General features: G+C 41.1%; 1 long non-coding RNA gene and 3 other non-coding genes across 4 annotated transcripts; all 4 read right to left on the bottom strand.

The window, feature by feature from the left end:
- Positions 1-908: 908 nt before the first annotated feature.
- On the bottom strand, positions 909-980 carry TRNAA-CGC. The gene has a single exon. It is a non-coding gene; the product is annotated as a tRNA-Ala (tRNA).
- Positions 981-4,398: 3,418 nt separating this feature from the next.
- On the bottom strand, positions 4,399-13,964 carry LOC113881724. Its single transcript, XR_003508130.1, has 3 exons — positions 13,635-13,964; positions 13,159-13,232; positions 4,399-5,164 (listed from the first exon to the last, which is right to left on the bottom strand). It is a non-coding gene; the product is annotated as an uncharacterized LOC113881724 (long non-coding RNA).
- Positions 5,536-5,607, bottom strand: TRNAA-AGC. The gene has a single exon. It is a non-coding gene; the product is annotated as a tRNA-Ala (tRNA).
- TRNAA-AGC lies at positions 13,413-13,484 on the bottom strand. The gene has a single exon. It is a non-coding gene; the product is annotated as a tRNA-Ala (tRNA).
- Positions 13,965-16,681: the final 2,717 nt, after the last annotated feature.

Below are 16,681 nucleotides of genomic sequence, written 5' to 3'. Positions count from 1 at the left end.
TTAAAATCACCATTTACATGGAGAAGGAAATGGCAACCCACTCCAGTTATTATTGCCTGAGAAATCTCATGAACAGAGGAGCCTGCCAGGCTACAGTTCATGGGGTCACAAGAGTTGGACATGACTTAGCAACTAAATGACAAAAACATTTGTGATATGTCTGGCTTTCCTACTGTTATGGATTGTCATATCATTGTGGTTGGAAAATAAAGTTAGAGTAATTTCAATTATATTAAATTTGTTAAGACTTGTTTTGTGACCTAACACATTATCTATCATGGTGAGCATTCCATGTATGCTTGAGAAGAATGTGTATTCCAGGGGTATTGGATGAAATGTTCTGCATATGTCTGTTACGTTCATCTGATCTGATGTGTAGTTTAAGTCCAATATTTCCTTATTGATCTTAAAATGGGGAGATTACTTTGGATTATATGGCTAGGCCCGATGTACTCACAAGTGTCTTTAAAAGAGAGGGACAGAGGGATTTCACATACAGGGAGGAGAAGGCAGTGTGACCACGGTGGCAGAGATTGGGGTAAGGCCGCCACAGGCTAAGGAATGCCACCAGCCACCAGAAGTTGAAAGAGGCAAGACTGGACACACACACCCCAGAGCCTTTGGAGGGAGCACCACTCTGCCAACACCCTGATGTCTATCTAGTGATACTAACTTTGGATTTCTGGCCTCCAGAAGGGTAAAAGAACAAATTTCTGTCGTTTTAAGCCACCAGGTTTATGCTAACTTGTTATGGCCTCTGTCGGATACTAATAGATTTGTACTCTGGCCAGCTGTCTTGAGGGGTTTTGAGGGTCATGAAGTCTAAAGAGTGCACCACTGAAACGAATGTCTTAGGTTCCTGTGAGCAGGCAGTAAGTAAAAGAAGAAAATACAACTCAAGTCACAGCTGGAGGTGCCGGGGATTGAACCCGGGGCCTCGTACATGCGAAGCACACGCTCTACCACTGAGCTACACCCCCTCCCTGAGTCACTGTCTGTGAGGGTTCTTCAGGAAATAGCTCACTACATTCTGTGGGCCTCTTCCCAACTGGTGTTTGTTGTTTTAGTAGTAGTATGTGTTGCAGCAGGATTTACGACTTCTTTAAGACAAAGGAAGTCAGGGAGTTGTGAAGGATACTGATTCTTTAGCAAATAAAACTTGAAGTGGAACAAAAAAATACTGAAAAAGTGTCAGAAAATTGGCCGAGTTTTCCTTAGATAAAACACTTATTGCTATTTGATGTTTGCTTTACAGGAATGTTAAGGACAAGATTTTAATGGGAAACCCCAGGTGAAAATAAAAATCACCATCAATTCGTTCAGCGATTTATTTCCAACACTCTATTCATTTTTGTTACATCCTGAAGGCAACTAAGAAGGTTTATAGAATGGTCTAGGAGAATAGTGCTCAAGGTATAAATTAAACGGGCAGATTCAGGGATGGAAAGAAGCGTGGAATTTTAAAAGCAAGTTAGTAGGTTGTAAGACACAGGTTGGAGAGACCTACTGGATTTACAGAGCAAGAAACAAAGTGGGAGGCACAAAAAAGAGAGACCCATCACTCAAGAAATAGGAAGAAAAGCAAAAGAGAAGTTAGTTGTTCTTTTGCATCCTTGGCAGTGAAAGTAAGGAGTCTTAAAAACTGGCGATTCGTTTCATATATGATATTATACATGTTTCAATGCCATTCTCCCAAATCATCCAACCCTCTCCCTCTCCTACAGAGTCCAAAAGACTGTTCTATACATCTGTGTCTCTTTTGCTGTCTCACATACAGGGTTATTGTTACCATCTTTCTAAATTCCATATATATGCGTTAGTATACTGTATTGGTGTTTTTCTTTCTGGCTTACTTCACTCTGTATAATAGGCTCCAGTTTCATCCACCTCATTAGAACTGATTCAAATGTATTATTTTTAATGGCTGAGTAATACTCCAACTGGACCAGGCTGTGTACCCTGCATTAACCACATGTTACTTTTATTGTATTGCATATAATCTTTTGAAATTTCTACCTTATATTTCCTATGGTTTTCTCATACTAAGTTCCTGACTTTTCCACTCAATCCTCTTCTCCCTTAAATTACAGAGGTGAATTTCCTTGGAGAAGTCTACGATTGGAAAGGGGGAAAAAATTCCATTTGGACCTTAGCCCTAATATAATACATAAAACTAGTGGTGAAAATTCATGATATTCTTTTACATGTTTAGTCTATTTGCCTTTTGCAACTTGATGAATTCCTGTGCTTCAGTTCAGTTCAGTTGCTCAGTCGTATCTGACTCTTTGTGACCCCATGGACTGCAGCACGCCAGGCTTCCCTGTCCATCACCAACTCCTGGAGCTTGCTCAAACTCATGACCATCAAGTTGGTGATGCCATTCAACCATCTCATTCTCTGTCATCCCCTTCTCTTCCTGCCTTCAATCTTTTCCAGCATCAGGGCCTTTCCCAATGAGTCAGTTCTTTGCATCGGGTAGTCAAGTATTAGTTTCAGCTTCAGCATCAGTCCTTCCAATGAATTTTCAGGACTGATCTCCTTTAGGATTGGCTGGTTGGATCTCCTTGCAGTCCAAGGGACTCTCAAGAGTCTTCTCCAACACCACAGTTCAAAAGCATCAATTCTTCAGTGCTCAGTTTTCTTTATAGTCCAACTCTCACCATGATTACCAGAAAAACCATAGCTTTGACTAGACGGACCTTTGTTGGCAAAATAATGTCTTTGCTTTTTAATAAGCTGTTTAGGTTGGTCATAACTTTACTTCCAAGGAGAAAGTGTCTTTTAATTTCATGGCTGCAGTCACCACCTGCAGTGATTTTGGAGCCCCAGAAAATAAAGTCTGTCATTGTTTCCACTGTTTCCCTGTCTATTTGCCATTAAGTGATGGGACCAGATGCCATGATCTTAGTTTTCTGAATGTTGAGCTTTAAGCCAACTTTTTCACTCTCCTATTTCACTTTCATCAAGAGGCTCTTTAGTTCTTCAATTTCTTTCATAAGGGTGGCATCATCTGCATATGTGAGGTTACTGACATTTCTCCCGGCAATCTTGATTCCAGCTTGTGTTTCATCCAGCCCAGCATTTCTAATAATGTACTCTGCATAGAAGTTCAATAAGCAGGGTGACAATATACAACCTTGACGTACTCCTTTTCCTATTTGGAACCAGTCTGTTGTTCCATGACCAGTTCCAACTGTTGCTTCTTGACCTGCATACAGAGTTCTCAGGAGGCAGGAAAGGTGGTCTGTTATTCCCATCTCTTGAAGAATTCTCCAAAGTTTTTTGTGATCCACACAGTCCTATGTTTGGAGCATGTGAATACATTTCTCTTAACATAGTAGATACAAGTGGCAAAAAGACATCATAAAATTGTACTTAGAAAACAAAAAGAGAGAAAATATGTCAACAAAATAGAAAATGACCTATTACCCCTATTAAAGAAAGTCTGGCTCCTGAGCGCTAGCTCTTACTCTTTCTTTGAAGAGGTAAATCCTAAAATTAAGACATTTAACTTGGGAAATATCTTATCCTACTTAAAATTTTGATGAAATCAAAACTACAATGAGATATCACCTCACACCAACCAGAATGGCTATCCTAAAAGAATCCAGAAGCAATATATACTGGAGAGGGTGTGGAAAGAAGGGAATCCTCCAACACTGTTGATGGGAATGTAAACTGGTTCAGCAGCCATTATGAAGCAAAATACGGAGATTCCTTAAAAAACTAAAAATAGAGCTATCGTATGACCCTGCAATCTCACTTTTGGGTCTATATCCAGATAAAAACATGATCTAAAAGAATACATGCACCTCAGTGTTCATTGCAGCACTGTTTACAGTAACAGAAGCAACCTAAATGTCCATCAATAGAGAAATGGATAAAAAAGATGTGGTACATATATACAATGCACTATTATTCAGCCATTAAAAATGAAATAATACCACTTGCAGCAACATGGATGGATCTAGAGATTGTCAAACTGAGTGAAGTAAGTCAGACAGAGAAGGAGAAATATCATATGACATCCCCTATATGTGGAATCTAAAAAACAAAGGATACAAACGAACTTGCAAAACAGAAAGAGACTCACAGACTTAGGGAACAAATTTATGGTTGCCAGGGGGGAAGAATGAGGGGAAGGGATACTTAGTGACTTTTGATGGACATGTATACACTTATATTTAAAATGTATAAGCAACAAGGACCAATTGGATAGCCTATGGAACTCTGCTCAATGTTATGTGCAGCCTGGACAGGAGAGGAGTTTGGAGGAGAATGGATACATGTATATGTATGACTGAATTCCTTCACTGTCCACCTGAAACTATCACAACATTGTTAATAGGCTATAACCCAATACAAAATAAAAAGTTTTTTTAAAAAGTTGCTGAGCAGAAAGAAAGATATGAGCTTCCTAGTTCGTATTGGAAGTTAGCACCATCTTGACTGCAAACCTGCAAAACATTTTATTTAAAAGAAACTTGACATCTAATTCAATTATGTATACTGATTTAAAAATACTAGTAAATATCATATTACCATGAGAGGGGAAACAGTGTCAGTCATAAGAATACAAAACTGGTTCAACAATAGAAATACATTTTTGCAATTGTTTTTACTACATTAGAATAGGAAGTAGGAAAATTATTAATAAAATAAGCCATAGATTTATAATATATAATCATTTTAACCCACATTGGAGCACTCAAACCAGTGACTCAAATTTTAACGTGCAGAGGAAACACTTAGGGATCCTGTCGAAATATTGGTTCTAGTTCAGTAAGTTTGAGGAGGAACTGACATCCTGCATTCTAACAAGGTACCACCAACAGCTTTAGTTCAAGGACCCAGGGTCTGGAAAATTTCTTTCCGATAGAGGGCGCAACAGTCTCAGATAAAATTACTTCTGTAACTTAACTAAATTATCTAGTTAAGTCCTATTCTCCGGTAAGAGTAAAAACAGACCAAAACTGGAAATTAATCTCTGACGTTTGAGATCTTCAGCCCAAGGTACTTCCCAATGGGGCTATTGATGCCTAAGTGTAAACTTCTTCATATCCACTGATGAAAATAAATTTCTCGATTTCCAAGTTTGGAACGCTGTCTTCTTGCTCAATCTGCAGTCTAATCATGGCCAACACGGCTCAGAGAACAAAACACGCTAAAAAAAAAAAAAAAAAAAATTAGCTTGAGATCGTGTGTTTTTCTTTTGTTAAATTCTGTCATCCTTGTCTCTTCTTTCCTGCTTTTTACATATTAATAATACTGCAAAGTGAAACCAAAGGCAAAAAGGCTCGTCAATTTGGTGACGGACTTTCTGTTCGGAATCTCGAGCTGCTGAATGAGCCCAGGCTTTGTCTTTTCCTCCTTACGCAGCCATCCTGAGTGTTGCCAAACCGGAGGAGTAGAAAAAGAACAGCACTAATACTAATAGCAAATAGTTGTGAAATAGGTTTACTTTCTTTTTGAGCAAATAGCAAATAGTTGTGAAATAGGTTTACTTTCTTTTTGAGCAAGGAAAAAGTTCAAAATTGGAGGTGCCGGGGATTGAACCCGGGGCCTCGTGCATGCTAAGCACGCGCTCTACCACTGAGCTACACCCCCTACCCGAAAGCGAACTCTCGGGAATATATTCAAGACAGAAGACAGTTTTGGGTCAGTTTTACAAGAATTAACATTAAACTAAAGTCTACTGTGTCAAATTTTACTAATTTCCAAAAACCTTAAAACTAGAACCTAAATATAGGTCCTATATCATGCTTTGCTAAAAAGAAGAGTAAATTGCATTCTAGACGGAGAGCCCCCCGTTGGTGGTCCTGGGACCTTTTTGCTTCTGTCTGTCTGGCCCTGCCGCAGTTAGAAGAGCCTGATGAAATACTTTCTCTCTTTTCTTCACTTTCTCTTCCCTAGATGCTTTAAAGGACTGCCAGAAAGTCACAAAGTATATAATGAGGTGGAAAGCAACCAAATTAGCTCCAGAAGAGAGAAGATGGAAGGACAAATGGAGAGCCGTTTGCTTCGGCCGCCGAGAGAGGGGGCTCCTTGGTTACGATCGCACCCCCTTAGGGGTAGAATAGAAGGCCATTAAAGAAGGTTAATGTGATGCGCATTAACCCTCGGTTAAAAACTCTTCGCGCTGCTGGACTAGTTCACTCACCGCATCATTCTCACAGGCTCTGAGCCTCTCGCGTCCAGCCCCATAAACCAACAGAGCCTCAGTTAACATTGGGAAAGTTGCTTAAACGGGCAAAAGACACAATAAGGTATTGAGGTAAATACTTCTCTAGTCAGAGATGAAAAGGATGTTGATAATAATGTCAAATAATGAACTCAGTTCAAGATGTTAGAAATAAACAAAATAAGCCAAAAAGAAGGAAGGGTTGATAAAGACAAACGAGAAAATTAGTTTGTTTTTTTTTTTTTTAAGTAGAACTAGTTAAAGAAAAAAACTGGATATTCGAAAAGTCGACAAAGTTCTAACCATTGTAATCAAGAAAAGGAAAAAAAAGTGCAGACACACAAAACTAGAACTGATGGGAGGAAATATCTATCAAATAACTATCAAACAGAAAAACTTTTTAAAAATCATAAAGACACAACTCAGCAAATGACTTGAAAACTTTAGATAAAGTGGATTTTATAAATGCACTATAACCTAGATAGCATATTGAAAAGCAGAGACATTACTTTGCCAACAAAGGTCCGTCTAGTCAAGGCTATGGTTTTTCCAGTGGTCATATATGGATGTGAGAGTTGGACTGTGAAGAAAGCTGAGCACCAAAGAATTGATGCTTTTGAACTGTGGTGTTGGAGAAGACTCTTGAGAGTCCCTTGGACTGCAAGGAGATCTAACCAGTCCATTCTAAAGGAGATCAGTCCTGGGTGTTCATTGGAAGGACTGATGCTAAAGCTGAAACTCTAGTACTTTGGGCACCTCATGCGAAGAGTTGACTCATTGGAAAAGACTGATGTTGGGAGGGATTGGGGGCAGGAGGAGAAGGGGACGACAGAGGATGAGATGGCTGGATGGCATCACTGACTCGATGGACATGAGTTTGAGTAAACTCTGGGAGTTGGTGATGCACAGGAAGGCGTGGCATGCTGTGATTCATGGGGTCACAAAGAGTCGGACATGACTGAGCGACTGAACTGAACTGATACCCAAATTACTTCTTGTAGAGTAAGAAAGTCTAAACATGTCATTACTATAGAAAAACAGTTGAACAGGCAACTCCACAAAAAGGGAACCAAGCACAAGTACTTTCACAAAGAAATTTTACCAATATCAGAAAATCATGATGCTACTTAAAATTTTCAAAGCATGGAGAAAGAAGGAGCTCTTCCAATTCATTTTATGAGTACGATGTTCATCACAAACTTTTTCAGTTTGCACAGAAAATGACAAATATAGTCTAATTTCACATAATACAGAATGTCCAAGTGGGGTTTATTCCAGAAATACAAAGATCACTCATTATCAAGGAAGACATTAACAAAGATTCTCTCCTCTACCAATCTCTACTCAGAATTCCCTTAACTCTTTTCCAAACAGAACTTGACTTTTGGATTTTTGTTTTCTTCTCTGTGTTGTTCACTTTTAGCAAGAATCCTGTTAGGCTGGTTTGGCTAGAATCCTCTATTTGCATATCTGGTTACCCTTCATATCTATTTGTGTTTCTTATCCTCTACCATCCCCTAGGTAATGTCTGATCACCTTGGACTGCTTTCAGCAGGAATCCTGTTTGGTTGGTTTAGCCAGAATTCTGCCTTACCTCCGATGTTTCCTCTTAGTACTTTTCTATCCACTGACCCTCAACCCACCCTCCCCTGGTGATTAGCTATAAATTCCCACTTGCCAATGCTGTATTTGAAATTGATTCTATTTCTGTACTGAGGCCTTTCCCCCATCACAATATTCCTGAATGAAATCATTTTTACCTCTTATCTACTGTCCAGCTCCGGTTTATCTTTGACAACATTAATATAATCCATCAAATTAATAAAAGTAAGGAGAAAAACCATACATGATCATCTCCATAGTTGCACAATAGGCACTGACAAAAGTCAACATATATTCAACACTGTAGAGGATTGAATAATGTCCGGAAAAAATTCATGTCCACTTGGAACCTGAAAATGTGACCTTATTTAGAAATAGTGTCTTTAAAGATATAATTGGTTTAAAAGACTTCATATTGGATTAGGGTGAGTTCCTAAATCCAATGACTGATGTCCTTACAAGAGGAGAACATGCAGAGACAGAGATACAGAGGGATCAAGGTCGTATGACAATGGAGGCAGAGATTAGAGTGATGCAGCTACAATCCAAGGATTGCCAGGAGCCACCAGAAACTAAGATGAGGCATTATTTGAAAGGAGATACAGATGTAAGGTAATCTGGTTAATTACAAACTCAGAAATAAATTAAAAACACACACACACACAACTCAGAAGCATGGCAGCAGGAAGAACTCTATGAATGTGTTCATCAGAGAAATTGTGGAAATTTTATAAATTATCTGGAAATGGTTCTAAAGGCATATGTCATATTAAGAAAGGTTAATTCAAGAAAATGTACTAAAGTTCAGTAATAACAATGAGAATCTGTGTCATTTGAATCACAATCTACTCCCTCCCTCTCTCTTCCCAGGCCAGGCTGACAGAAACTCTACTCCAAACCATACAGCCAAGGAAACAAAGTTCCCCCTCCCCCAACCCATTTCCATTTGGAGAGCTCTAGTATCTTTCCTCCATTTCTAATCATACCCTCAGCTCCTTCTTGCAGAGACTAAGTTCTGGGAAAGTGCAGCTAAGAGGTGAGGGCTCTCATCTTTCCACTCATGGAACACGGATTCTATTTTATCGTAGGGCCCCTTCATGGCCATCATGAGACCGAGGTTCCAGGCCAGGAGAGAGCTGCCAAGAAGACCTAAGGCTGTTGCCTCTTGCCCAGCACCCAGCTACTGTAACAGGAGTGTTACTCAGAAAAAAGTATGCTACTGTCTGCCCCAGCTGAAAAGCTGAAGGGACTCCTTCAAGTTGAAGCAAGAAGCTGATGAACAGCAATACAAAACTGAACAAAAATATAGCACTCCTTGGTAAAGGAAAACAGATAAATATAGAATCCTGTAAAATTGTAATGTAATATGCTACACTATGCTATGCTAAGTCACTTCAGTCGTGTCCGACTCTGTGTGACCCCATAGACGGCAGCCCACCAGGCTCCCGCGTTCCTGGGATTCTCCAGGCAAGAACACTGGAGTGGGTTGCCATTTCCTTCTCCAATGCATGAAAGTGAAAAGTGAAAGTCAAGTCGCTCAGTCATCTTTAAATCTGGTATAGAATTTAAAAATCATAAAACTTAATTATAACTCTAAGTTAATGATTATACCATATAAAAGATATTTTGTGTCATCAGTAATGAAGTAGGAGAGGGCAAAGATTATTACAACTTTTAGAGGTTTTACGTAATTGTATTGATAACCACAAACAGCTCTAGAATATACACAAAGGGAAATGAGAAGGAAATCAAAGCATGCCTATCTTAATCAGTTGCAGCAGCTATAACAGAATCCTCATGTATTCTAAAATAAGCCCCTCTCATTCTAATAAACATTAAATCTATTGAAAATCAGGAATGAGAATAGAAGTCAAAATAATTTGGTTGAGGAGAGAGAGAAATTATTGATGCCATGTGCTGTTTTTGGTACGAGGTAGCTGTCTTCAACCAAAAAAAAAAAAAAAAGAGAGAGAGACAGAAAATATTCATAGGTGGTAAGAGTTCTGTTGCCTTTTGAATTTTCTGGTTAAAAACTGAAAGGAGATTCTGACTTAAATCCCAAGAGGTCCTCTTGAGGCTTTTGCCCTGAAGAATGATTTAAAGTGGGGAACTGCTTTTAATACACTAGGTCCCTCTCACTTCACTGTCCCAGAGACCAAGCAGTCATATTTACTTAGAACCAATGGTTCTTCTCACGTTGGGACAGTTGTTTGTCTCAGCAGTTTTTGTAAGGTCTGAAAAGACATGGATCATGTGAGCAAGAACCTACCAATGTGGAAATTCTAAAAAAGAATCCAAAAAAGATGGAGACCAGAGGAGGCAGTTGTCTAGGCTGACTGCTAAGCTTTTCAGAGGCAGGCGGTCTGGTGAGGTCAGATATGTGTGTATTCAAAAGCTGATGAAGCAGACTGAGATCACCAGAGTTATCTATTGATATGACTGTATTAATGAGTCTCCTATGATCCCTCTCTCAGGTAGAGAAAGGGGGCCTATATCCCTACTTCTATACGCTGACTAATGTTCCCCCTAGACAACTCTGATTTGTTGATGGTCTATATCTTCAAAAATTCAAGGTATACTGTGCTGGAGACGTAGCAACTTCTTAACACTCTGTAAAGGAAGCTACCCCTTTGCCAATATATACTCAGATGACTGCATTAATAGTTCTAATGTGAGGATCTTTGCTAAAGATTTAGGAGGTAACAAATATGCCAGCAAATTTGGAAAACTCAGCAGTGGCCACAGGACTGGAAAAGGTCAATTTTTATTCCAATCCCAAAGAAAGGCAATGCCAAAGAATGCTCAAACTACCACACAATTGCACTCATCTCACACGCTAGTAAAGTAATGCTCAAAATTCTCCAAGCCAGGCTTCAGCAATACGTGAATCGCGAATTTCCAGTTGTTCAAGCTGGTTTTAGAAAAGGCAGAGGAATCAGAGAACAAATTGCCAACATCCGCTGGATCATGGAAAAAGCAAGAGAGTTCCAGAAAAACATCTATTTCTGCTTTATTGACTATGCCAAAGCCTTTGACTGTGTGGATCACAATAAACTGGAAAATTCTGAAAGAGATGGGAATACCAGACCACCTGACCTGCCTCTTGAGAAACCTGTATGCAGGTCAGGAAGCAACAGTTAGAACTGGACATGGAACAACAGACTGGTTCCAAATAGGAAAAGGAGTACGTCAAGGCTATATATTGTCACCCTGCTTATTTAGCTTATATGCAGAGTACATCATGAGAAACGCTGGGCTGGAAGAAGCACAAGCTGGAATCAAGATTGCTGGGAGAAATATCAATAACCTCAGATATGCAGATGACACCACCCTTATGGCGGAAAGTGAAGAGGAACTACAAAGCCTCTTGATGAAGGTGAAAGAGGAGAGTGAAAAAGTTGGCTTAAAACTCAACATTCAGAAAACGAAGATCATGGCATCCAGTCCCATCACTTCATGGGAAATAGACGGGGAAACAGCGGAAACAGTGTCAGACTTTATTTTTTGGGGCTCCAAAATCACTGCAGATGGTGACTGCAGCCATGAAATTAAAAGACACTTACTCCTTGGAAGAAAAGTTATGATCAACCTAGATAGCATATTCAAAAGCAGAGACATTACTTTGCCAACAAAGGTCCGTCTAGTCAAGGCTATGGTTTTTCCTATGGTCATGTATGGATGTGAGAGTTGGACTGTGAAGAAGGCTGAGCGCTGAAGAATTGATGCTTTTGAACTGTGGTGTTGGAGAAGACTCTTGAGAGTCCCTTGGACTGCAAGGAGATCCAACCAGTCCATTCTGAAGGAGATCAGCCCTGGGATTTCTTTGGAAGGAATGATGCTAAAGCTGAAACTCCAGTACTTTGGGCATCTCATGTGATGAGTTGACTCATTGGAAAAGACTCTGATGCTGGGAGGGATTGGGGGCAGGAGGAGAAGGGGACGACAGAGGATGAGATGGCTGGATGGCATCACTGACACGATGGACGTGAGTCTGAGTGAACTCTGGGAGCTGGTGATGGACAGGGAGGCCTAGCGTGCTGCGATTCATGGGGTCGCAAAGAGTCAGACATGACTGAGTGAACTGAAATGAACTGAACTGATCTATACTGAGAGTACATATAATCTCGGCTTTTTGTGATTTTGGAATGCTATAATATAGAAACATGGAGATTTTTTATTTGTCTTGGCAACCTCAATTAAAAATTGGAAAATATTGGGAGTTCCCTGGCTGCCTAGTGGTTAGGATTCTAGACTTTCACTGCCATGGCCTGGATTCAATCCCTAGTCAAGGAACTGAAAGAAGGCATGGCCATCTCCTCAAGAAATGAAAATGCTAATGATTTCTTAGAGGAAAAATAGTTCAGTTATGAATACTGACTGGAGAAGGAAATGGCAACCCACTGCAGTACTCTTGCCTGGAAAATCTCGTGGCTGGAGGAGCATGGTAGGCTACAGTCCATGGGGTTGCAAAGAGTCGGACACAACTGAGGGACTTCATTTCACTTCACTTCACTTCATGAATACTGAATCCTACTCTAAAGGCAGAATTTTGAAGCTAAAGAAAAATGCCAAGAAACATGATTTTAAGAATCTAGAAGGACATATTAAAAAACAACAATCTACCATTACAGGGAAATTTTGGCCATCTCAGAACTCATACATAGCAACGGGTTTTGGTGTCCCCAAGATGACCATTTGGTGGCACCTAAGTCATTCTCCAGAACTTTGATGCTTACATCATGTACAGGAAAGCATTTACAAGGGCAAGGACAAATTCCTCCAAACTCTTCAAAGTTATTACTAGGAATACCTAGCAAGAAGCTCTTTGGGTAGCTGAATCTTTGCTATCTGTATTTATCATACCTCCCCTCCCAAAAAAGAAAAAAAGAAAACTAAAGTTATGGCAAGGCTTCAGTCCTTTATCTCAAAGGCTGTTTGGATATTTACAAATAAATTTCATTCAGTTGTCCAAAGTTTTAAAAAATTAAATGTTTCACATTCTACTTCGTCAGGTAAAAAGGGCAGAACTTATTTAACACAATAAGAACTCTATCTAGACATGAAGCTTATATTATAATTTAAAAGTTACTCAGGAGCAATGAGTTAAAGAAGCGCATATAAAAACAGAAGGAGAGAGCAGGGAAAGAAGGGGAGGCTGCAATGGGGTAAGAGTGGTAGCGAAAAACCAAGGAAAGCGTTCCTTCCTCTCCTCAAATCTATTCCTTGACCCAGCAACAGCCCAGAAAACGAAGGGATCTAAAGAAAATTTCCTGTGGACTTCACATTTGCTGTTATTTTTTCTGCTTTCTGTGTTTCTTGCTCTTAGATGATACTGCTAAATGTAACTATTGTAATTGGACTTGTTAATTTGGTACCTCGCTTGTTTTTCGGTTTCCGCAGTCCATATCTTTTGTCAGCTGACTCAGCTACCCACGGTGGTGTTAAGGCCCTAGGGCAAAAATGGGTCCATATTAAAAACAAAATGGTTCTTGTTTTTTGTGTGACTTAAAAGACCTGAACGAGAACAAAATAACCAGAAAAGAAGACAGGCGGTGGACGTTCTTAGCAAACGAGGATGCGTCTAATGCTGTTAGAACCCAAAACCAATTCCGCACCTCCCCAAGAAAACTGGAGGTGCCGGGGATTGAACCCGGGGCCTCGTGCATGCTAAGCACGCGCTCTACCACTGAGCTACACCCCCTCCCGCCATGGTGTCTTCAGAATTATTCCTATGACCCGTCAATATATCTTCCGCAAAAGAAACTTTTCGTCACAAAATTGAGTTTTTGAACTTTCTCTACTGAATACTGTCTTGTAACTAGGCTATAAGAACGAAAACTAAATATTATACCGAAAGTCCCGTCTGGTCCCGAGCTCTCTCACTACGGGTCACCCTCTCGGACACCAGCTCGACGGCCATGCCTGGGGCGAATGGGGAGCTCCTGACTGGCCGCCCCCAGGGAGAGGTCTGGGATAAGACCTCTGCTTAAATAGGTTGCCAGAAAACCGAAAGTATAAAGCCGGAGGATAAAAAGAAGCCCTAAAAGGAGCCATAGGGATTTAGGTCCAGGTAGGAGAGAAGACTAGGCCCGCGTCGGTCGCTTCCCTCATTCGGGTAAGCTCGCGCGTCAAGACTCAGAGTCGGGGACACGCATGGCGGCTGCGTCTCCCGGGCTTTCAACCTCGGGTCTCGAGAACCACCGAGACGTGCGTGTGGAAGAGGAGAGAAAGAAACCGAGCAGCCTTAGAGCGCCCCCTGTCGGAACTGAACGGTACCCAGAAGGAAGGCGTTTTAAGGCTTAGGCTTGATCCGCAAAATGATTTAACTGTATAAACCCTTCAGGAGCCTGCAGTAGTTAGACCCCTTGACCTCCGAGGGGCAACCCTCAGGCGCTTCCCGCTGTTCTCTGACTTTGGGTACCAGGGTCAACCCAGAAATGAGTATTGGGAGCAAATCCTAAATCATTTTCCATCTAAGCTTTCTTCTGATTCTCACTCCTGTGGACTCTTGGAGACCTCAAATTACCACCTCCCTTTCGGCTCCTCCCCAACTCCGGATCTGCCCGTCCTGGCGGATCCGACCCGGCAGAGCCCTAGAGGACTTGAGGGGGTCATCGGATTTTGGTGTTCAGTCGCTCAGTCGTGTCCGACTCTTTGCGACCCAGTGGACTGCAGCACACCAAGCTACCCTGTCCTTCACCATCTCCCGGAGCTTGCGCAAACGCCTGTCCATCGAGTCTGTGATGCCATCCAATCATCTGGTCTTCCCCTTCTCCTGCCTTTGGGTATACAATGCTTGGGCCACAGGCGACTCTCAGAGAGGCTAAAGAGACATATGAATGCTTTTTAGACAACACTGTGGAGGGGGGGAGGGGATTGTCGGGGGGATCCATAAAGATGGAAAATCACCTGGAGGAACTGAATAAAACTATGGATTGCTGGGCCCCACTCTCTAGATGCTAAGTGCTCTCAGAATCTTGGGTTCTTACGTTATTCAACTGAAAAAGGGACCCTCCTACACTGTTGGTGGGAATGTAAGTTGGTGCAGCCACTATGGAAAACAGTATGTTGGTTCCTCAGAAAACTAAAACAGAGTTGCCATTTGATCCAGCAATTCCACTGCTGAGCATATACCCAGACAAAACTATGTTTCAAAATAAACACGCACCCTTAAGTTCATTGCATCCCTATTTACAATAGCCAAGACATGGAAGTATTCTAAATGCCCATGGACAGATGAATGGATAAAGAAGATATGGTGCATATATACAATGGAATATATCTCAGCCATAAAAAAGAAACAAAGAATGCCATTTGCAGCAGCATGGATGGACCTAGAGATTATCATGTTAAGTGAAGTAAGAGAGTGAAAGACAAATATCATATGGTATCACCTATATATGGAAACTAAAATATGACACACAAACTTATCCATGAAACAGAAACAGACTCAGAAATAGAGAAGAGACTTGAGGGGGAGGGGGGAAGGATTGGGAGTTTGAGATTTGCCCATGCAGATTTGGAAAAGGAAATGGCAACCCACTCCAGTATTTTTGCCTGGAAAATTCCATGGACAGATGAGCCTGACTACAGTTCATGGTGTCTCAAGAGTTGGACATGACTTAGCGACTAAACCACCACCACCAGGTGCAGACTGTTCTATATAGAATGGGTAAACATCAAGGTCCTACTGTACAGCACAGGAAACTATATGTTCTGTGCTGCTGCCGATGCTGCTGCTAAGTCGCTTCAGTCCGACTCTGTGCGACCCCATAGACGGCAGCCTACCAGGCACCACTGTCCCTGGGATTCTCCAGGCAAGAACACTGGAGTGGGTTGCCATTTCTTCTCCAATGCATGAAAGTGAAAAGTGAAAGTGAAGTTGCTCAGTCGTGCCCAACTCTTAGCGACCGCATGGACCACAGCCCACAAGGCTCCTCGGTCCATGGGATTTTCCAGGCAAGAGTACTGGAGTGGGGTGCCATTAGTAAACCGTAATGGAGAAGAATATAAAAGAGAATGTGTATATATATATATATATATATATGAATCATTTTGCTGTACAGGAGAAATTAACATTGTAAGTCAATTATATACTTCAATAAACTTTTTAAAATTATAAATGTCCTTCAATTGAATATGATAAACAAACTTAAACTAGTTTGGGAACAACTGGACCTGAAACTCTAGGAACAGAAACTGACATGAACTAGGATCCTGGAAAAGTTAATACAGGAGGAGGAGAAAACAAGAAGGGAAAAAAGGGTACCCTTGAGCAGGAGACAGAATTGTGGGAGGAAGACTGCTGAGGAGTGGGTCTTTCAAAGCTATGGTAAACAAAACAGTATGGTAAGGTATTGGCATTAAAAAAAGACACACAGGACCCTCCCTGGTGTTCCAGTGGTTAAGACTCCAAGCTTCCTGGGAGGGGAGGGGAGAAGGGAAGGGGAAGGGTGGGATAGCTGATCAGGGAACTAAAGATTCCTGGTGGGGTACAGCAAAAAGATATAATTCAGTTGCTTTTAATATTAAGGGCTTCCCTAGCTCAGTGTTAAGGATCTGCCTGCAGTGCAGGAGACCCAGGTTTGATCCCTGGGCTGGGAAGCTCTCTGTAGAAGGGAATGGAGATGCACTCCAGTACTCTTGCCTGGAGAATTCCATGGAGAGAGGAGCCTGGTGGGCTACAGTCCATGGGGTCTTGAAGAGTTGGACAGGACTGAGTGACTAACACTATGATAAAATATCTAAATTTTAAAAATGAATTAAAAACTTGAACAATGAAGAGGAGGAAGGAATAAAAAGTACCAAAAAAAAAAAAAAAGGTACAAAATTGAGTTCAGTTCAGTTCACTTCAGTCGTGCAGTCATGTCCGACTCTTTGCGACCCCATGAACTGCAG

This window comes from Bos indicus x Bos taurus, chromosome 23 (assembly GCF_003369695.1).
Source record: "Bos indicus x Bos taurus breed Angus x Brahman F1 hybrid chromosome 23, Bos_hybrid_MaternalHap_v2.0, whole genome shotgun sequence".
Classification (NCBI taxonomy): domain Eukaryota; kingdom Metazoa; phylum Chordata; class Mammalia; order Artiodactyla; family Bovidae; genus Bos; species Bos indicus x Bos taurus.
The sequence above is the reverse complement of the archived record's forward strand: the minus strand, read 5'-3'. Positions and strand labels throughout refer to the sequence as shown.